This window comes from Ambystoma mexicanum, chromosome 1p, assembly GCF_040938575.1.
Source record: "Ambystoma mexicanum isolate Mex_15411 chromosome 1p, UKY_AmexF1_1, whole genome shotgun sequence".
NCBI lineage: Eukaryota > Metazoa > Chordata > Amphibia > Caudata > Ambystomatidae > Ambystoma > Ambystoma mexicanum.
The window spans coordinates 1,397,046,942-1,397,070,656 of record NC_090921.1 but is presented as its reverse complement, the minus strand read 5'-3'; the positions used below and the strand labels follow the sequence as shown (position 1 = coordinate 1,397,070,656).

Below are 23,715 nucleotides of genomic sequence, written 5' to 3'. Positions count from 1 at the left end.
CCCAGTGGGGGCAGACAATCCCAGAGTCACCATCACTTTTGCTATATTCTTTTGAAAAGAACCATGAGGCCTACAAGGGACTGGTGCAGGAAGAATGTCCAGCTCTGAGGATGTATCTACATGAGAGGGCTCCTTCAGATCTGTGACCAGATCCACCAAACCATCCAGATACGCTTTACCATAGACCACCACATTGACGTCCTTAGCTCCATCAGAGTAACAGGGTGCCAACTTAAAAGGGAAAGGATTTCCTTCTTCATGAAATATCTCAGGCATCTTCAATAGTAACTTCCTCCTCCAGATTGGGGCAAGGAGCGCCCATGACAGCACTGAGTGGTGGCAACAGAGCTCCACAGTGTCAAGGCGGAGGGGTGTCCACCATGGGAGCTGGAACTGAGCCAGAAGACATGTGATTGCGGTCCAAAGAGGAACCTCTGCTGTTTACATCAAGAACATGGTGTCCTGTGGCTGCCACAGTGGCTGATGCTACCAGGGCTGATGTCACTGGCACTGGGGCCTTGGCAATAGTGTAAAGCATCTGCTGCCTGAACTTCTTCCAATACTCTGGTGCACATGACTTTGTGGGAAACTTTACCTGCAACATAAGTCCTCAGAGGTATCCCTGTGGCCTCTGCTTTGGGGGAAGGAAGAAGACAGGTGTCTAGAGAAGATGCTGGGGAGTGGGACCTCTTCCTATGCTTTTTTTTCTTTGTGTCCGTTCAGGCTGAAGAACGTTCCTACAGAGGCTCTTCCACTTTGCCTTTTCTCAACTTCACACACAGGGACTTGGAAAGCATCCTCTTTGCACTTGTGTAGTAGTAGGTGAAGAGCTTTGCGGAATGCTCCCTACTGGCCTAAGAGTGCATAGACTAGCAGGAGTTGCTGTCCTCTTTGTTGTGGTCCTCCCTGAGGTAGGAGATGCATACCATGTTAGGGCCCAACATAAGAATCGGGCTCCTGCATTCCAAGTAGGGCTTGAAGCCTGAGGCCTTCAGAGGGTTACAAATGATGGAGGCAATGTAGCACGGGTAAATGAAGTTCTTGCAGTGTATTGACCACCAGAAAAAAGGAACTGAGCACATCGGCTCCTTACATACTGACCCCAAAGTCACGTCTGGCGTCTGGGCATACAACAGGGCTAGGCAGATCTGACACAGAGCCCCACTGCACCGCCTGGTGGCTATAAGAGTTTTCAAAGTCAGCTGGTATTGGGGATTTGAATGGTATATTATTAGGCATGTAAAAATATGCTTTAGCTGTAAAAAATAGACATGTTCTTGCAATCCAAACATTCTTTATAGCAGTTATCTCTGTAATGACAAAACGTTTCACCATATAAGCCATCCTCATATTCAGCTGCATTAGAGCAGAGGTTCTCTTTGTGCAAGGCGTTGCTCATGCCGCTTGTCTGAACACATCAGTGTGGCACTGCTGAAGGCATACAGTATCAAGACACATGTATACTTGATGCTCCCTATTTTTCTTTGTTGAGTGCATTGATCTTGTTTTATGGAGTACAATGGGCATGTATGTTCCTTATCTCCTTATCTGGAGCCCTGCTCTGTGGTTTATCAGATTTTATTTTGATTATTTCTCGCATGGATAAACCTACAATGTGAAGTAATAATATGGTTATGTTTGAAATTGGCAATGAAGAACACCTTACTTGCCTTCGCTAATGTTTTTTCTGATGAATTCTCCTCCTGAATATTCCTCATCCTAACTATTTCATCCAGGCCAGCTGAACTTTGGAAATGTTTCCACCAGAAGAGGGCGCGTTGTAGGTAAATGGCAATTGTCATTGAGATGTTTGACTCCTCAGTGCCAGAAGCAGTGGTCGATGTGGGCGGGTGCAGTGGGGTGCGGTGCTCCTCTACTTTTTTCTTTTTAAGTTTTAATGTTCCTACACATACATTTTAAAAAGAAACTGTTCTAGTATGGTCTCGTTTTAAAATAAAAGTGTAGGAAGAAGTTGAAACTTGCACCTAAATACACGGCACTCAGCATTCTCTCAAACAGCAGGTGCATTTATGGGGGTTTGGACTGCGCGTTGAAGGGCATGGCAATGGAGTTTGTGGATATGCGGGGCAGGCCAGCAGGGAACATAGTTCCACTGCTTCTTTACGTACACTTCGACCACTGGCCAGAGGCGATGCCACATTCCCTATATCTAGAGATGACAAGCCACCTAACCAAGTCCCACTAGTTCCCCCTATGCTCAGCAGTAGAGGGAACATGCAACACAAATGGGAAGTAGCAGGAGCTTCTGTCATGTAGGGTATGTTGGGAGAACTTTGCGGGATCAGCAGGAGGAGAATCCATTAGAAAGAACATTACCAAAGGTAAGTAATTGGTTCATCTGATGGATGGAATCCGCCCGCAGATTCTTCATCTTAGATAGAGTACCAAAACAGTTCAAATTCAATGAGAGGACAGTGAACACAAACCAATGTCACTACACGAGGAATTTTGCAAGACTGCCTTCTCAAAGTGAGAATCGTGGCATGCAGAGGAATCAAAGAAATAGCGCTGAGCAAAAAGTAAGTAAGACCAAGTTGCAACCTTTCAGATGTCTAAGGATGGCACACCCCTTTGTAGTGCCAAAGGGGCCACTAACAGTCTAGTTCAGTGTGCTATGAGACCTGCCAAGACCTGTTTACATGCCAGCGGTAACATTCTCAAATTCATAGAATTATCCACCAAGAGGTGTTTTGAAATTACTGATCCTGAATCTAGATCCCCCATAGGAGGTAAGGAGCTGGTCACCTTTCATTAACTCTCTTGTTCTGACCACATTGGAACATGAGGCCATTCTGGGGTTGAGATGGTGAAAACTCGAATTTAGAAGGATTTGGCTGGGGTAAAAATCACCAAACTTATTTTTTGAGACAATTGATAATACTAGACCATTTTTTGAAGAAAGTTTCCTCTAACTCTGAGGGTCACTTTTTCTTCAGTAAAACCGCTGATAAGGAGGTTTGCAGCATGTTTGCAGTTCACCTATGCTCTGGGCAGAAGTGATGGCTACCAAGAAGCCCACCTTCAGTGTGATTAATCTTAAAGAACATGAGTGTAACTATTCAAATGGACCCAAAGTCAAAAAAGGTAAAATCCAGTTCAAATCCTGCACAGGTACTACAAATTGGTGTGGAGAAAACATGTTTCTAAGTTCTTTCAAAAACCGTATCATTGTTGAGACAAGGAAGTAGGACCCCTGCTCAGGTATCTTTAAAAACGAAGATGACTGCCAAGTAACCTTTCACTGTGCCACGTTCAAGTCCCTTCCTGGCCAATGAAATTAAGAACTCCAGCATTGATACTATGAAACTAGCCAAGGGATCAATTTCTAAATAACAGCACTATTCTAATAATTTACACCACCTGCAGTTGTAGATGGATTATGGGGCAGACATAAACAAATCAAGGACGTGGCCATATAGATCCCACTCTCTGTACCATATCCTCTGAGTAACCAAACATGACGTTTGAAAGGTTTGAGGCTTGGGTGGAGAACACCCCAGTCTGCTGTGGGAAGAAGGTCTACCAATGCTGGCAGCCAACGAGGAGGAAAAGTGACTAACTCGAGAAGGTCTGGGTAGCACTTCCTCCGGATCACAATACGTGGCTATTAAAATCATTGTGGACCCAAACCTTCTCAACCTCGTGAGAACTGTAGGGATGACTGGAATCAGCGGAAAGGCATATAGCAAGTGGAAGTTCCGGTCTAGCATTAGTTCTTCACCTAATGCCCATTGCATTGGACATTCACTGGTGCAACATTTCTCACTCTTCCTGTTGGCACTACAGGTTAAGCGGTCGACCTGAGAGGTTCCTCAGAGGTCAAAGATCTTATCTAAGTCCGAACTGGCAAGGCTCCCGCATAAGGAAGACTGATGCCTGTCTGGTCAGAGTATCCTCTACAACATTCTCTGCCCGTGGAAATGAGCCACCGACAGAGAGATGTGGTTCCCAGTGCCCAGAACCACAGATGCAAAGCCTCCATGCACATTGGAAGTAACTGCACACCTCCATGCCTGTTCAGGTAGTGCCTAACCACCATAGAAATTGCACTGCATTGGCCCTTGCAGCAAGAATTACGTTTAAGGCACTTATTGTATTTAAAGACCTCCATGGTATGGATCCAAAGTATTTTTAACACAAATGTCAGTTTTACTGTCTACCTCATCACCTCAGATCTGCCTTTTCACTCAACCTGCCAGTATTCTATTTATTTGGGCATGGGTGATGGGACGCTCGGCCCAACCCAAGTCCCAGCAACTAAGGTCTGGAACGCTCTCCCCGAAGACCTCTGATCTATAGAACAACTCAATAAGTCTAACCAAAAACTTAAAACTCATCTGATCGAATAAAGTAATACCAGGTGAACATTTGTTTCCTAGTATTAGCTCTTAGATACCTTCATCAGATGTAGGCGCTTTACAAATATCCTTAGATAGATAGATATTGTCTGTCAGATTCAAAGCCATTCTCCCCCTGAAAGAAGGGAGGAAGGCGACCAGGGCTAAACTGATCATTCCCAGCACAAGGATATTTATGTAAAGCTTTGTCTCTGCCAGGGACGAAGGCCTGCTCACCAGGGGTCCATAAACTGGGAACTCAGGCTCATCAGCAAGGAATCTATGACTAATGTGATCTGTGGCCAGACTTGCCAAAAAAGTTCCCCTTTCAAAATGCTGTCTCTCTAGGCCCACCATAGAATGTCCTGCGATTCTCTGGTTGAGTCATGAAGAAGATCCGAAATGCTGGCAAGGACTGGCAGTGAAGCAGACTCTAAAGTGACGTCATGCGTAGCCATACCTCTGGTACCAGAAAAGTACAAGACACCATGAGTAAACACAGAAAGGCTGAGGCCAGAACAAAGGGTTGGCAATGGAAAATGCTGATAATTTTTTTAATGTTCGATATCTTGTCCTTCGAGGGAACAAATGAGCCCCTGCGCATGGTGAGGACCGCATCAATAAACTGAAACTGAACACGGTGGGTGAGTACTGTTTGGAAATTCTTGAGTTAAGTGAGAAGTCCAAGCTGTAGGGAAGCTTGCAGGTGTGTCTTTAATGGTGTCATATCAGCTCTATGGAACTGGCTTGAATAAACAAGTTGTCCAGGTAAACAAAGTTGTGAGTCCTCAACCGTCCAGTGTAGGCAGCTACCACGGCCAACAGCTTGGTGAAAACCCTTGGTGCGGAGTCAGGCCAAACAAGAGCACTTTGAACAGGTACTTACTGTGATAGGGATGAATAGGTACATGGAAGTAGGCGTCCTAGACGTCCAGGGACACTAACCAGTAATGGGACCACAAGGGCTGAAGGGACTAGCCTAAGGAGGCAATCCTGAACCTAACCTTGTGTAGACATTCCTTCTACAGCTTGAGATGTAGGATAGGCTGCTGGTCCCCATTCATTTTAGGTTTGAGAAAATAGTAGGAATTAACACTCCCTGAACCTGTACGTGCTCAGGATCATTTCAATGGATGCTTTTTGCAACAGAGAAGCAATCTACTGCAATAGCAAGTGATCCAAAGTTTCTGAGTAATTAGGAGTAGGAAGGCAGTCTGGTGGTTTGTGCAGAAATGGAAAAAAACAGACTTGGGCCAACACTTGACATGCCCAAGCATCTGAAGTATTTTTTAACCGCTCTTCTAGATACTCGCTTAATCTTCCCCATTATCAGAGAGTCATGAATGAGGCTCTTTCTAGAGAGGTTTTGCTGATGGGACGGAAGCAAACATGGCCTGGCACCTATGTACCCCTCTTCTTCTGTTGGTCTTGGGAATTGCTTTTTGGAATATTTGCTTGACTGCAGATGAACTCTTCCTCTTTGTGCGAAGGAAGTATAGAAGCAAACATTTCATCCATGGCAAAAGAGAGCAGAAGAAGATTTTGTAACCCCTGAACTTTACTGAACCGCAAGGCCTAATGACTTGGCCATCCCCTTTGGTACACTCATTTTTTCAAGGAAGTGGCCCAACTTTACTCCAAAGACGTTGTTACCCTCAAACGGCATGTCCAGGAGCTTCGCTTAGACATCCTGTGCAAACTAGATAATCCCACACAAGAGTACAGCTTCACCAAGGATATTACACACATGGATCTTGCTACACAATCTGCAGTGTCTAGACCACACTGCAACATCTGACAAGCAACCTCCTTCTTAAGAGACGGTTTCCCATGCAGGTTCTCCTACATGATCATTTTGGGATGCCACTGAAACCATATTCAGAGGGTGTAAGAGTATTCAGCCAAAGCACAAGAGAGATTAATCACCCGCCTTTTCTGGAAGCAAACATGTACTTGTCTGCTGTACCCAGTTTTTTTAGTTTGTCTCTGAGGGCAGAGACGGACAGGTGTTTGACTTTTGCCCTGTCATTGCTGCCTTTAACAAAATACTGTCTCGTGTGGGGTGCACCGACAAGAAGATTGGATCTGAATGCTCTGGCCTGTATTTGTTTACCAATTCAGTGCTTTGCCCGCGGTTGCCCCTGCCCAGAACACGTGCGTATCATAAGGTCTCCCGCTGACAAAGAGCAGTGTATATGACCCCGGACACCCTACACCATATGTGGGTCCTCGAACACTGCGGAGGCCAGTGAGGACTCAAATCAACCTCCTTCTTGGCCCCTACCTCATAATTGAAAGGAGCCACCAGAGACACTCAACGTTCCCACCGGTCCCTATTAAATACAAGCAGGACACGGACCGTACCCCCTCTCAGGATTAGACACGCTTGGGGCGGGCTTACTGGGTCAAAGCGGTGGCTGACGTATGACTCTTATTGTGCAGCTTGTGTCCGATTACCAGGGGATAAGACAACCGTATTAAAGCAACACCCAGCACGTGGGCCCGGCTTGTGCTGGGGCACACTCCTGAAATCATTCTGGAGACCTCCAAGCTGAAGACTGACCCCACAGCAAAGGTCTAATAACCCTAGATTGCTCAATACAACTTACACGGTGTGGAAGGAACGTGGTGGAGAATGCAACTTCATCCAGGCACAGGGGGAGACAGCACACCTCAATTCGATTGGATGAGTTACCAAGTCCTTCCCCAGCAAACTGAGCTTTCCCTGACATCTTCCTAGGACAAGGGCCTACGGTGCCAGCAACCACACAGCATGAAAAACAGAGCTAAAGCGCCATTCCTCTGGCCTGCACAATTTACACTTGCAGAGTGCTCCGAGCTGGAGGTACCTAGGTGGAGCACCCTCGCCCTACAATGTGAATGTGCTCCTCCTGCTGCAAAGGGACGGAACATGTTATGCCCTCATACAATGAAGCAAGACCTATCCCAGAAAAATAAAGACTCCACACACCAAAGCAGATGCAAATTCAACCACATCACGAGAGTTTACTGGAGGGTTGGGCCCCCAAAATTGGGGTGTGTGCCCTCCTCCAGGTGTACCTGCCATGGCCGTGAAGAAGTAGAGGCCCTCGTCAGACTGAGGAATCGCCTACACATTGATAACTTCAAAGTGCTTACTTCAGCCAATAGTGAGGCCCGGCGAATGGATGTCCTAGATCTCGAACCACTAGACTCCCCCGTTGGCAGTGCACCCCCAGGACATATATCTGACTCCTGTGGTTCTGAACTCCACTTGGCAGTGAGAGGGTTGGGCCCCCACCTTTGGGACATGTGCCCTCCTCCACGGACAGTCCCTCTGGGAGGGAGAGTAAATTCATTCTGCATCAAGAGAAGCAAATTGAGCGATAGGCTATAACTGGCCCTGTGTCATGACCCTTGCCCCTGGCCCTCACTGGCAAGTCAGCCTTCAAGTTAGGGCCAGGTCAAAGGCCTTAAAACCTCATCCAAGACTCTCTTGGAGTCAGTCCTGGCATCTTTGGCACCAGGCTCATAACCATCTTGAAGACCAACATTAGAATGGGACTATTTACTTGGGACTATTTAACTTGGGGATGGGGGGGTTCAGCCAACATAGAGGCACACACATAGCTCAGTTGCAAGGAACTGCCAATGTCTGCTGTAAGGAGAGAAAAGACACAGGTTAGCAATATAAAAGGCGAAACAGCACCGCGCATCGCACATTACTCACCGGACAGCATCCCGCACACCGCGCTTTCGCCTAACGGCCCATACTCATCTTCAAACTGCATGACAACACCAAAATACCTTTCCATACTTAAAAGGAAAGAAGCAAGACATTATTATTCGAACTAAGAGGAACATAAGAACTGCATATAAAGACTGTAAAGCAGCAAACCTACAGAGTCGCATCAGGCCTGGATTCCCACAGGGGGGCTTGCACCAGTGAAGTAACTTGGTCGCTGCTTGCCTCCCACATCTACACGCCCCTGCCATGAGGAGCAGGACGGAGAATCCACCTCTTACAATATTAAGTTGAGGAGAATGCCCAAGAGGGGAGGAAGGAGTTGAGGCCAAGGGAGGTGGGAAAACATAAAGACAATCTGGTATTGAATCCAGCTCTCCTATATTGAGGATCCACCTTTAACCAGAGGCCTTACCAAGGGACCGGGAGAGGGTTCGAGAGTGCAAATCATCCAACCAGGGCTGGGTGGCGTCCCCGTGGATACCAGGTGAGCGTAACACCCTGACAATAGACTGTGAATTGAATGTGAAGGAGCTGCCGTAGTAACGAACCTGAAGTAACTGTCATGATGCCTGCCCCCGGAAGACCAGACCAGGCCCAGCAGCCCCGGAAGCAGGCATCATGCCACTTGGAGCATGCCCAAAAGCCCCAGTTAGGGGCTGTTTGGGTACAGTCCTGGCGCCTATGGCGACAGGCTCATAAAGATAAAGTCAGTCCTGGCGCCATGGGCGCCATACTCATTAGTGATAACTTACCTGAAGCAGACCATGCTGCATACTCACCTGAGGCAGACCATGCTGCATGAAGACTCAAGCCAAATGAGGCTTAGGAGGGACTATTTTACTGAAGGGACTATTTTGTTAATTGGGTGTGGCTGTGGAAGAATACTTACCTTGATCTTCTTCCAAGGCTATTTAAACCACGCCCGGACAGCCACACGTGCTTCGCGTTATTCTGCTTGCTGCAGCGTAACGCTCACTGTGTTTTCAGCAGCTCCAGTATTCAGCCACGCCCGCTTCAGTCCTGGGACTCCTGAAACAAGAAGACAAAAAGGATAAAGGTTAGAACAGGAGTTTTAACTTTAATCCTTACCTGAATCCTGATCCATTTCGCCACGGAACTGTAAGACAGAAGTCTTTGAAGCATTGCTTCGCATTCCTACGGCGCCTCGCTGAACTCACCTGCTTGGCGGTACTTCAGCATTCCATCACGCTCTCTCCATCTCGCGGCCGCCCTCCGACACCTAAGGACACAAAGACAGCAAGGTGAGCAAGGGGACTCTCTAAGGCCATACAAGCTACCCCCAAGGGCTTACCTGATTTACCACGTGAGGTACTCACCTCATTTCGGGTCGGCGCAGTCAACTCTGCTTCATCGCCGTATCCCGGCCTCTAAGGGGAGAAAGCAAGGACAATACCAGTTACCACCCACAAAACTTACCTGATTTACCACGGGGGTCTCGCCTCATCTCGGGTCGGCACAGTCAACTCTGCTTCATCGCCGTACCCCGGCCCCTAAGGGGAAAAAACACAATAGACTAACCTGAATCTTACCGAGTGCCATTTGAAAATCTTCGAGTGGATAATCGGCAACTTGCAAGGAATCGGACAGAGTGAAGAGCAGACATTTGAACTCTTATGAACAATTGGACTTTAGAGTCAATACTGGAACTCAACAATTCCTCTACGCCAGTGAAGTAACTGGTCATCAACGCGCCCCTGCGGTCGACGCAGGATGGAGAGCTCATCCTTCCAAACCATCAGGTGAGACTAAGGTGGGGACATCAAGAGTGATCAGTGGGAAGACAACGGGAGTGGGGAAGGTGGGTTCACACTCAATTCCACGGGTGGTTAATTCCTCTTCTCCTTTGCAGAAGAATATTCTTGCGAGGCAGACAAACTAGGCTGAGCGGGCCAGCCCAGTCAGTCATCTCGGCGCTACACGTCACGCTGGTGGAAAAAATAACAGCGGCCCAGTTCCGGTCGACGCCCCCGTGGGAACCAGGTGAGCGTAACAGTAACAGAGCCCAACCCACTGACAAAACTCCAAGTGGGAAATGCATGGACATAAGGCAGAAACTTGCTCCATACCGGTTTGCCCCTGCACCGTACTGACCCAGGCCCCTCGCCGGAACCAGTAATGGTGACATTGGGGGCGGAAGCAGCAGCAACCAAGGCAAATGTGGCGGACTTACTGAACAAAATCAAAAGCATGAAAGCAGACATTGGCAGGAAAGTTGACAAAATAACACCGAGAATCGACAAAATGGAAGAAAGAATGGAAGAGGTTGAACATAATGAAACCTCGCTTGGTACTCTTCCCAAATAGACCAATGGATTGCAGAGACTGAAGCTAGGGAGGAGAAGTTCCGTATGAAAATTGACGATCTAGTCCAGATTTCTCGAGAAAGCCCCTCAGGGTCAGTCGTTTTTCAAAGAAACGAGCTGGGGGTAGATCTCTGTCTTCGGCCTGGGCCTCCCACTGGAACAGCCTCCCTGCCACTCTAAAACTTGAGGAGAACCATCTCTGGTTCCGGAAGCACCTCAAGACCGTACTCTTTTCTTCTGCCTTCGCTCCCCCTCTCCCCTGCTGATCTGTTCTCTCTTGGCACTGTGCACCTGGCCATCCTTTGTCCTCCGGGCCCAGGTACCTGCCCAACCTGCCACCCTCCTGCACTGCCTCTGGGCCACCCCTTGCACTGGGGTCTATATCTGTACCCATACAGCCCCCTGCTTTTTGTCTTCCTGCCCTTATTCAGACCTACCCTGTCCGCTGCCTTCAACCTAGCACTTGCAAATAGCTGGCTGCACTACCACTGTTTGATGCCTTTATTATTTATTTATTATTATTTATCTATCTCTCCTCTGCTTCGCACTTTCGACTTCTCCCCCCTTGCATGCACTTTTCCCGCTCCCCCTCTCCCATGCACTTGCATGGTCTCAATGTCACTGGGCCTAGTAAGATCGCTGTTTTGTTCTCCCCAGAAACCCTCCCTTGCCTTGTCGCGCTCTGAAACACTTGTGTACGAGCGTGATAGAAATAAAATATCAATATCAATATCAAAGCGAAACCCACAGATCCCCCTGGACACAGCAAGAGTCACAATCTTTCAGGACTTATCATCACTGACTCTTGCCATGAGAAGGATATGTATACCACTTACCAAACGGCTCAAACAGAAAGGTGTCTGTTATCGCTGGAGCTACCCATTATCTCTTATATTCGGATGGGAGGGGAGCACTGTGAAACTGAGATCAGAGAGGAACATACATAACTGCACAACAGACCTACTGGGAGACCAGGAGAATGAAGCGAACAAGGAAGAAAGAAGACAGGATGACAGGCAATGGCGCTTACAAGAGACAGAGGCGGATACCAGGGTTTAGGAAGTATAGAAGGATAGACGCCTCACCAGCCGCTTATTACTACGTGCCATCACTGCTGGGATCGACTTTGAGGGCAGCATGATATATTATCGATAGCGACAAGACTCTGCTAAGAGGACTGCTAGAGGTGACATACGCGATTGATGGCCCCAAATGCGGCAATGGACTGACCAACACACTGCAGTTGGACGGCTAAATGCTGAGTGGGCTCCACGATTCGATCGGAACCTGCCCCGGCAGACTTATCAAAACGGGGCGAAAGGAAGTTCTGACGCAGTGCACTTTGACGAATCTGGTAATGTATCTGCGAGTGGGACATGTTTGCAATGAGTTAAAGGGAAATGTACTGATTTGGGGGATCTTGAAGAGCGGGAACGAGGGGGCCGGAGATGGGAGCTCAATGGTTATTTTGAAAGTTTTGAGATGAGGCCGTGATAGGTCCGGTTCTAAATGGTGGTCCGACACTGGCTGGGTGATCGCAACCGAGCAGGATCAGACGCTGCTATGGGATCAGGGGAAGGTGAGGGGCAGGAACAAGCTTGTCTATAAGTACGAGATGTGGGGTCTAGAGTGTTATATATGCAGGTCAGAGTGGTTAGGGCCCGCCTTGCAAGTATTATATGCAAGAAGGAAGAAATGGCGGTAAAACCCAATTCAAAGAAGGATGGGCCTTTCAGAGTCAGTACACTTAATGTCAGGGGGCTAAACCCCCTACAAAAAGGTCTTTGGTGTGTAGGGAGTTTCAGAGGTCAGGGTCGGATGGTTGCATGTAATAATGTCGCCACAAAAATCTCGCCATGCAAAAATATCGCCTAAAAATTGCCGTTTTTTGTGGCGACATTATTGCATGGACCATGCAGGGGACAACCCCGAAACCCCCAAACTTTTTTAGTTTTATTTTTTTTTAAAACATTTTTTTTTTTGCCCCTGTCTCCATATATATGGTCACCCAAATAATATCGCCACAACATTTTCCCGGCGATATTATTTACGGCGACCATATATATGGCGATATTATTACCTGATACCGGTCGGATGTACTCTTTCTCCAGGAGACGAAATATGCACATGGGGAGGAACGAAAGGTCCTGCACTTCAGGGTGGGAATGGAATATTGGGGATTGGGCCGTCTCAGAAAGGCCGGAGTGGGGATACTCGTCAGAAAGGGGTTGAATCTAGAGGTCACCATGGTGTTGGCGATGTGGAAGGTAGGGCACATATGGTAGTGGTACTCTACGTAAAATAACATTCATGCTGGCTATGTTGTACGCCCCCAATGCTGGTCAAGCCAGATTCCTACAACAAACGATACCGAAAATAATGTAGGAAGCCGCCAGGCATGTAATACTCGGGGGAGACTTCTACCTCTTGGTGAACACTAAAGTGGACAGACAGGCAGGTAACCCCGATAAGAGCGAACCAGTCGATGGTGGCCGAGCAGCGGTAGTGGAGATGATGGTGACCTATGGGTTACAGGATATATGGTGGGGATTTCATCGGAGTGAAACAGGCTACACTTTTTATTCGGCACCCCATGGCACTTTCACCAGAATTGATTATGTATACATCTCAGAAGAATTGGCGGAAGTATCGACTCGCTCAGAGATTGCACCTATTTCTTGGTCAGACCACGATATTGTCACCGCTGACATAAATTTGGTGGTCCTTCCACACAGAGGGTCGAAGTGGCAGTGTAATGAGACATTGTGGAAAGACCCTGTCTTACGGATAGAAATGGACACAGAGATAAAAGAATACCTTAAGGTGAATAACACTGGGGAGATATCAAAAAGAACCATGTGGGACGCAGGGAAAGCTACGTGCAGGGTATCTTGATCAGGGAGGGTGCCAAAAAGAAAAGGGAAAGGGCTCTCATAGAAAACAGATTAAGGGATGAGATCGCACAGCTAGACAGGGCCACACGGACAGCCACGGAGGGCAGGGCAGAGAAGATCTCTGAAGCCAGACAGAAAAGGGAAGAGCTTTGTCTCCTTGAGGAGGGGAGTGTTGTCCGAAAATGACAGCTTCTTAAGCAGAAGCATTATGAGAAGGGGAATAAGGCAAATGCCTTCCTAGCAGCTAGACTAAGAGCCCAGAGAGAAGAAAGATGGGTGACCACCATAGATAGTGGAGGGGACGATGCCCAGGGTGCACAAATAGGGGACATTCCAGAAGCGTTTGCACAGTTTTATGAACAACTATACAAATCTGAAACTCCCCAAGACAGGTCAGAAATAGAGGGGTATTTGGGAGGTGTGTAGATGACAAAACTCTCCCGTGCATAGGCAGGTGCGATGAATGCTCCTATCACGGCTGAAGAAGTGGAGAGGGCGGTGAAGAGGATCCCGCTTGGGAAGGCGCCGGGAAACAATGGTTACACGGCAGGCTTTTATAAGGCCTTCCTATCGGCACTCCTTCCATTTATGGTAGAACTGTTCAATGTCATACCGGAGATGGGAATAGCTCTAGACTCCTTCTCAGAAGCACTGATCATGGTTATTCCTAAAGAAGGTAGAGATTCTAGACAATGTGGATCGTATCGCCCAATATCGCTGCTCAACATCGATGCGAAAATATACACAAGAGTATTGGCAGCTAGATTGGAGGCATACATGCCTCAGCTGATACACTCGGACCAAGTGGGATTTAATCTGGGGAGACAGGGGGCAGATAAGATGCGTAAAACACTACACTTGATCCATGAGTCAAAGAAAATGATAGGGGACCCTGCTCTCATGTCTGTCAACGCTAAGAAAGGATTCAACAGGGTGAATGGGGCTTCCTGGAGGCAGTCCTGAGTAAGGTTCGACTTGGTGAGAGATTTAGAAGAGGGGTGAAGGCAGTCTACACATCCCCTAAGGCCTCAGTATCAGTTAACTCTGACTATTCAAGATGGTTCAACCTGGGAAGAGGAACAAGGCAAGGCTGCCCTCTATCGGCGATACTGTTCGCTCTATCGCTTGAACCTCTCTCACAGATAATTGGAGCAGACCATTTAGTGGAGGGACTGAAAGTAAATGGGAAGGAATACAAGATAGCCTTGTATGCTGGTGATTTATTATTACATGTGACAAACCCATTATCATCTATTCCAAGAGCCATACAACTGATCTAACGCTATGGTCTACTCTCTGGCTTTAAAATTAACATGTCTAAGACAATCCTATTACCCTTGAATGACCCACTCAGCAGGACATTGACAGATTTTCCACACTAGGCCTCACCATTGGGGAAACCACACTGCGGTACTTGGGGGTAAATCTTATCCGAAATCTAGATGCCCTATAGGAAGCCAACTTTCCCCCTCGGCTCTTCACGTTTAACGATGACCTAGCAAAGTGGCAAAAGCTGACAATCTCATGGATGGGAAGACTTAATGCAGTCAAGATGGTGTGTCTTCCTAGATTCCTGTACCCATTCCAGATGCTCCCGATTAGGATGCCAAAACTATTTTTTGGAGAAGTGAAGAGGGCCATATCGAGATTTCTTTGGCAGGGGAAAAAAAGCTAGAATAGCATATGAGGTCCTAACCCTGCCCAAAGACAAAGGGGGTGTGGGTTTACCTGACCTGAAAAAATATTACGTAACAGTACAGCTAAGGATCCTAGTCCCCCACATGAGATACCAGACACACCTACAGTGGGTACACCTTGATAACTATAGTTTAGCTCCCGCCACCTTATCGGAAATGGCTCTGGGAACCGAGATACAAACTAACCTGTAGGATCCGACACCATCCTATACTAGGCACCATCTGGGAAACCTGGAGGGAGAGCGCAGACATGCGAGGCATCACCACATGGCCATCTCCTTTGAGTCATATTTGGGCACCAGGGATTTGAGATGAGGTCCCAGACCATGGCAGATTCCAATCCTGGTTTGGGGCTGGCTTGGAAAGGGTGGGGCAACTCTGGAAGGAGGGTAGCTTCTTCACGATTATAGAACTCAAGAATGCACTAGGAATAGGAACCCTCCCTGTCTTCCCCTATCTTCAACTCAAAGGCGTACTAAGGAGAGAGTCATGGAGGGAGAAAATACAGAGAGACCTTATTCCCTTTGAAATGCTCCTCAACACTGTGACAGAGGCCAAAGGACTCATCTCAATCATGTATAAAGTATTGATAAATGCCGGGAAAGGGTCCACTGTTAGATTGAAGAACAGGTGGAAGAAAGACCTGAACCTAGAAATAGACCCAGAGGTGTGGACAAAAATGTGTAACAGAGCCACACTGGCATCGATAGCTTGTCGATATAAATTGCATGCCATCAAGCTCCTCCACAGATGGCAATATGACTCCCACAGATTGTCAAAGATGTTCCAGTCGACACGTCCCTTATGCTGGCGACAATGCAGAGAGAGAGCGGACTATTGGCATATGTGGTGGGGATGCCCCCGAATTAGAGTGTTCTGGGATGAGGTACTTGGATGGATTAGAGATGTGGATGGGATCCATCGGGAAGTTACACCCCTTCTCATATTATTTGGTTTTGTTAATGTAGGACATTCATCAGCGACAGTCACCAGCAAATAGGCTGAAGTGGCAATGATCCAAAAATTCCATCACCAACCACCATTGGCAGTAGCCACCACACCCATGTATCTACAACAGATTCCAGTCAAACCGCCGCCACCCCAAAAACACCAACAAATGCTAGACATATTACGTCCCGACACAACCGACAGTAGCATAACCCCAGATCTTTTCCAGACCTAGCAACACCCCTGCTTGCTGACATTGTTTTTGGCCTGTATTCTACCTAAAGCTTGGTGAACCAGAGACATTGATACTGGCAAATAAAGTCTGGATAAAATACTATGGGCAAGAATGGGTCATATTACAGGACTCAGTCCTGAGAGCCCTTTGCCTGCTGGGAAAGTACTGCCGGGTTCAACATGCTTGGACATGGAAATTATGGCATACTTCTGGTGATGTTATGATGTAATTGTGTTGTTATAACTAGGTTGTTGATCACCCCACAGCCAAAGTCTGAGTCCTCCCTGCCTCTGGCCCTAGGCTTACCGCATTAAGATGTGTGGCCTACGGAGTGTGCAACAGAATGTGCCTTCCATGTAATACATTTAATCCTGCGCAGTGTTTGAGAAAGAGAAATATTACAGGAATTGTCGTCAAGGAATTAGAACATATGGTTGAACTGAGATCCTCAACAGGCTTGGATATGAGTAAACAGGGACTACCTTGGCATTTTTCCGTTCGTGTTTATGTTTCTCCTTGGGGGTTGGTGAAATTGCTCTGTTGTATTCAATACCATCCCCCTTCTCTTTCATTTGTCTCCTGTTTGCAGCATGCTCCGGGGCACATAAATCAATATTCTGAAAAGTAGACAGTACAATTAGCCAAACTGAAAGGAGCTTTCAAGTTTCCCATCAATAGTTTCATGATATCTTGTCAAATGTACAGAATCTTCGCCTGAAAAAGTAGTTGCTTGTGACTTGTCTAATTCACAGGGGCCAGATTCAGTGTATACACATTGTCAAATCAGCTGGACATCGTTGCATTCAGCCATGCATTTTAACACTGCTTAACATAAAAATTACGTATTTTACTGAAGTTACTGACACAGGGCATCAGTGAGTATGATGTGTCCCTGTCGTAGTGCCACCAGATAATTTAAAGGTCTAAGGGTACAATGATCTTTATTCACAAAAACATACAAACTATGGGGTTAGGTTGGCCTGAGGTGACAAAGTGGTAAATCAAATACATAAATAAATGAAGTTTTCCCTACAGGATCGTGGTATCAGTATTTCAACCGCTTCCGTAGATTTCACCACCTGGCAACAAATAAATACACTTATAGGGCTGATTATGACAGTAAAGATGGCACTAATTCCGCAAGGCATTTTTACCATACACCACCATGACATCTGGCGGAATTAGCTCCAACAATCATTTCTCATCAGTAAATTCAGCACTTGTTAGCTGAATTACTGTTACTGCCGGAAGAGTGGAAGAATCATTCAATGGTAATTCCGCCAGGCAGAAATAGCATCAGAAAGCGAAAAGGAAGCTGCGCGTCGAGCATCTTTGAAAATCCAATCCCCTTGAAATCACTGCTTTGTAGGTGCCATCCAAATCCAAAATTGAAACACAGAAAAGCATGCAAGGAGTCAAATCCAAAGGCACTGCATGGAAACACAGCTCACAAAGCCGATATTCACTGAGCCAGAGCTCACTGTGCTTGCAGAGCTGGTAGTGGCCCACGCCAAAGAACGCAATGGGTCAGAAAACAGCAATTCCACCCACCGGAGGAAAAATGCCTTAGGGAGCGAGATACGGGACAATATGGCAGGCGTGAGGACAGTGCAACGGGACAGCAAGGACCTCAAGAAAAGGAGAAATTACTTGAAAGCCAGAATCCCCACTGCTTTAAGCGTACAGCAGCTACTGAAGCATGGACAGTGGAGCATCTGCAAAGGATACCTTGTTAGGAGACTGTGAGTAGCATAGTCCACACAGTGTCCTGGTGGGCATAGGACCAGGAAGGTTTAGATTAGGTAGCCAGCACAACCTCAGGGAGTACATGATTGTCCCATAAACTCCTTAACCACCAACTCCAATTGAATGTCATCCTACACACTTGCATTCACCCTGCAGAGCCTCGGGCAGGCAATGCACCTGCTCTATGAATAATGAACAGATCTAACGCCATTGAACAGTATATTCGGAGGTACAGTAGGTGATTTCCCCCAAATGGTCATTCATAGAGAAGTAGTAGGCCCTTAATGTAGGACATTCATCAGCGACATTCAACAGCAAATATCTTGAAGTGGCAATGATCCCGAAATCCATCACCAACCACCAATTGCAGTAGCTACCACACCCATGTATCCACAACAAATTCCAGTCAAACAGCCCCTACCCAGAAAACACTTAACTCCAGAAAACACAAATCCAACAAATGCTAGACAGATCACATCCTGACAGTACCGACAGTAGCGTAGCCCCAGATCTTTTCCAGACCTAGCAACACCCCTGCTTGCTGACATTGTTTTTGGCCTGTATTCCACCTAAACCTTGGTTAACCAGAGACATTGATACTGGCAAATAAAGTCTGAATACAGTACTATGGGCAAGAATGTGTCATAATGAGAGCCCTTTGACTGCTGTGAAAGGACTGCTGGGTGCAAACATGCTTGGACCTGGACATTATGGCATACTTCTGGTGATGTTATGATGTCACTGTGTTATTATAACTAGGTTATTGATCACCCCACAACCAAAGTCTGAGTCCTCCGTCCCTTTGGCCCTGGGCTTACCGCCTTAAGATGTGTGGCCTACGGAGTGTGCAACAGAATGTGCCTTCCACGTAATACATTTAATCCTGCGCAGTGTTTGAGAAAGAGAAATATTACAGGAATTGTGGTCAAAGAATTAGAAAATATGGTTGAAATGAGATCCTCAGCAGGCTTGGATATTAGTAAACAGGGACTACCTTGGCATCTTTTCTTTTTTCTTTAGGTTTCTCTTTGGGGGTTTGTAAAATTGCTCTGTTGTATTCAATACCATCCCCTTTCTCTTTCATTTGTCTCCTGCTTGCAGCATGCTCTGGGGCACATAAGTCAATATTCTGAAAAGTAGAGAGTACAATTAGCCAAACTGAAAGGAGCTTTCAAGTTTCTCATCAATAGTTTCATGATGTTGTGTCAAAGGTACAGAATTCTCGCCTGAAAAAGTAGTTGCTTGTGACCTGTCTAATTCACAAGGGCCAGATTCAGTGTATACACATTGTCAAAGCAGCTGGACATCATTGCATTCAGCCATGCATTTTAACACTGCGTAACATAAAAATTACGTATTTTACTTAAGTTACTGACACAGGGCATCTGTGAGTATGATGTGTCCTTGTCGTTGTGCCACCAGATAATTTGAAGGTCTAAGGTACAATGATCTTTATTCACAAAAACATACAAACTATGGGGTTAGGTTGGCCTGAGGTGACAAAGTGGTAAATCAAATACATAAATAAATGAAGTTTTCCCTACAGGATCGTGGTATCAGTATTTCAACCGCTTCCGTAGATTTCACCACCTGGCAACAAATAAATACACTTATAGGGCTGATTATGACAGTAAAGATGGCACTAATTCCGCAAGGCATTTTTACCATACACCACCATGACATCTGGCGGAATTAGCTCCAACAATCATTTCTCATCAGTAAATTCAGCACTTGTTAGCTGAATTACTGTTACTGCCGGAAGAGTGGAAGAATCATTCAATGGTAATTCCACCAGGCAGAAATAGCATCAGAAAGCGAAAAGGAAGCTGCGCGTCGAGCATCTTTGAAGATCAATCCCCTTGAAATCACTGCTTTGTAGGTGCCATCCAAATCCAAAATTGAAACACAGAAAAGCATGCAAGGAGTCAAATCCAAAGGCACTGCATGGAAACACAGCTCACAAAGCCGATATTCACTGAGCCAGAGCTCACTGTGCTTGCAGAGCTGCTAGTGGCCCACGCCAAAGAACGCAGTGGGTCAGAAAACAGCAATTCCACCCACCGGAGGAAAAATGCCTTAGGGAGCGAGATACGGGACAATATGGCAGGCGTGAGGACAGTGCAACGGGACAGCAAGGACCTCAAGAAAAGGAGAAATTACTTGAAAGCCAGAATCCCCACTGCTTTAAGCGTACAGCAGCTACTGAAGCATGGACAGTGGAGCATCTGCAAAGGATACCTTGTTAGGATACTGTGAGTAGCATAGTCTACACAGTGTTCTGGAGGGCATAGGACCAGCAAAGTTTGGATTAGGTAGCCAGCACAACCTCAGGGAGTACATGATTGTCCCATAAACTCCTTAACCACCAACTCCAATTGAATGTCATCCTACACACTTGCATTCACCCTGCGGAGCCTGGGCAGGCAATGCACCTGCTCTATGAATAATGAACAGATCTAACGCCATTGAACAGTATATTCGGAGGTACAGTAGGTGATTTCCCCCAAAATGGTCCATCATAGAGAAGTAGTAGGCCCTTAATGTAGGACATTCATCAGCGACAGTCAACAGCAAATATCTTGAAGTGGCAATGATCCCGAAATCCATCACCAACCACCATTGGCAGTAGCTACCACCCCCATGTATCCACAACAAATTCCAGTCAAACAGCCCCTACCCAGAAAACACTTAACTCCAGAAAATACAAATCCAACACCTGCTAGACAGATCACGTCCTGACAGTACCGACAGTAGGGTAGCCTTAGATCTTTTCCAGACCTAGCAACACCCCTGCTTGCTGACATTGTTTTAGGCCAGTATTCCACCTAAACATTGGTTAACCAGAGACATTGATACTGGCAAATAAAGTCTGAATACAGTACTATGGGCAAGAATGGGTCATATTGAGAGCCCTTTGACTGCTGTGAAAGGACTGCTGGGTGCAAACATGCTTGGACCTGGAAATTATGGCATACTTCTGGTGATGTTATGATGTCACTGTGTTATTATAACTAGGTTATTGATCACCCCACAACCAAAGTCTGAGTCCTCCGTCCCTTTGGCCCTGGGCTTACCACATTAGGATGTGTGGCCTACGGAGTGTGCAACAGAATGTGCCTTCCACATAATAGATTTAATCCTGCGCAGTGTTTGAGAAAGAGAAATATTACAGGAATTGTGGTCAAAGAATTAGAAAATATGGTTGAAATGGGATCCTCAGCAGGCTTGAATATTAGCAAACTGGGACTACCTCGGCATCTTTTCTTTTTTCTTTAGGTTTCTCTTTGGGGGTTTGTAAAATTGCTCTATTGTATTCAATACCATCCCTTTTCTTTTTCATTTGTCTCCTGTTTGCAGCATGCTCCGGGGCACATAAATCAATATTCTAAAAAGTAGAGAGTGCAATTAGCCAAACTGAAAGGAGCTTTCAAGTTTCTCATCAATAGTTTCATGATATCTTCTCAAATGTACAGAATATTCTCCTGAAAAAGTAGTTGCTTGTGACCTGTCTAATTCACAGGGGCCAGATTCAGTGTATACACATTGTCAAAGCAGCTGGACATCATTGCATTCAGCCATGCATTTTAACACTGCGTAACATAAAAATTACGTATTTTATGTAAGTTACTGACACAGGGCATCTGTGAGTATGATGTGTCCCTGTCGTTGTGCCACCAGATAATTTGAAGGTCTAAGGTACAATGATCTTTATTCATAAAAACATACAAACTATGGGGTTAGGTTTGCCTGAGGTGACAAAGTGGTAAATCAAATAAATAAATAAATGAAGTTTTCCCTACAGGATCGTGGTATCAGTATTTCAACCGCTTCCGTAGATTTCACCACCTGGCAACAAATAAATACACTTATAGGGCTGATTATGACAGTAAAGATGGCCCTAATTCCACCGGGCATTTTTACCATACTCCACCACGACATCTGGCGGAATTAGCTCCAACAATAATTTCTCATCAATAAATTTGTCACTTGTTGGCTGAATTACTGTTACTGCCGGAAGAGTGGAAGAATCATTCAATGGTAATTCCGGCAAGCAGAAATAGCATCAGAAAGCAAAAAGGAAGCTGCGCGTCGAGCATCTTTCAAAATCCAAAATCCCCTTGAAATCACTGCTTTGTAGGTGCCATCCAAATCCAAAATTGAAACACAGAAAAGCATGCAAGGAGTCAAATCCAAAGGCACTGCGTGGAAACACAGCTCACAAAGCCGATATTCACTGAGCCAGAGCTCACTGTGCTTGCAGAGCTGGTAGTGGCCCACGCCAAAGAACGCAATGGGTCAGAAAACAGGAATTCCACCCACCAGAGGAAAAATGCCTTAGGGAGCGAGATACGGGACAATATGGCAGGCGTGGGCACAGTGCAACGGGACAGCAAGGACCTCAAGAAAAGGAGAAATTACTTGAAAGCCAGAATCCCCACTGCTTTAAGCGTACAGCAGCTACTGAAGCATGGACAGTGGAGCATCTTCAAAGGATACCTTGTTAGGAGACTGTGAGTAGCATAGTCCACACAGTGTCCTGGAGGGCATAGGACCAGGAAATTTTAGATTAGGTAGCCAGCACAACCTCAGGAAGTACATGATTGTCCCATAAACTCCTTAACCACCAACTCCAATTGAATGTCATCCTACACACTTGCATTCACCCTGCAGAGCCTCGGGCAGGCAATGCACCTGCTCTATGAATAATGAACAGATCTAACGCCATTGAACAGTATATTCGGAGGTACAGTAGGTGATTTCCCCCAAAATGGTCATTCATAGAGAAGTAGTAGGCCCTTAATGTAGGACATTCATCAGCGACAGTCAACAGGAAATATCTTGAAGTGGCAATGATCCCGAAATCCATCACCAACCACCAATTGCAGTAGCTACCACACCCATGTATCCACAACAAATTCCAGTCAAACAGCCCCTACCCAGAAAACACTTCACTCCAGAAAACACAAATCCAACAAATGCTAGACAGATCAGGTCCTGACAGTACCGACAGTAGTGTAGCCCCAGATCTTTTCCAGACCTAGCAACACCCCTGCTTGCTGACATTGTTTTTGGCCTGTATTCCACCTAAACCTTGGTTAACCAGAGGCATTGATACTGGCAAATAAAGTCTGAATACAGTTCTATGGGCAAGAATGGGTCATATTGAGAGCCCTTTGACTGCTGTGAAAGGACTGCTGGGTGCAAACATGCTTGGACCTGGAAATTATGGCATACTTCTGGTGATGTTATGATGTCACTGTGTTATTATAACTAGGTTATTGATCACCCCACAACCAAAGTCTGAGTCCTCCGTCCCTTTGGCCCTGGGCTTACCGCATTAAGATGTGTGGCCTACGTAGTGTGCAACAGAATGTGCCTTCCACGTAATACATTTAATCCTGCGCAGTGTTTGAGAAAGAGAAATATTACAGGAATTGTGGTCAAAGAATTAGAAAATATGGTTGAAATGAGATCCCCAGCAGGCTTGGATATTAGTAAACAGGGACTACCTTGGCATCTTTTCTTTTTTCTTTAGGTTTCTCTTTGGGGGTTTGTAAAATTGCTCTGTTATATTCACTACCATCCCCCTTCTCTTTCATTTGTCTCCTGTTTGCAGCATGCTCCGGGGCACATAAATCAATATTCTGAAAAGTAGAGAGTACAATTAGCCAAACTGAAAGGAGCTTTCAAGTTTCCCATCAATAGTTTCATGATATCTTGTCAAATGTACAGAATCTTCGCCTGAAAAAGTAGTTGCTTGTGACCTGTCTAATTCACAGGGGCCA

General features: G+C 46.2%; 1 long non-coding RNA gene across 1 annotated transcript; it reads right to left on the bottom strand.

The window, feature by feature from the left end:
• Positions 1–16,689: 16,689 nt before the first annotated feature.
• LOC138578710 (uncharacterized) lies at positions 16,690–23,504 on the bottom strand. The gene is made up of 3 exons (XR_011303997.1): positions 23,440–23,504; positions 18,924–19,058; positions 16,690–16,800 (listed from the first exon to the last, which is right to left on the bottom strand). It is a non-coding gene; the product is annotated as an uncharacterized lncRNA (long non-coding RNA).
• Positions 23,505–23,715: the final 211 nt, after the last annotated feature.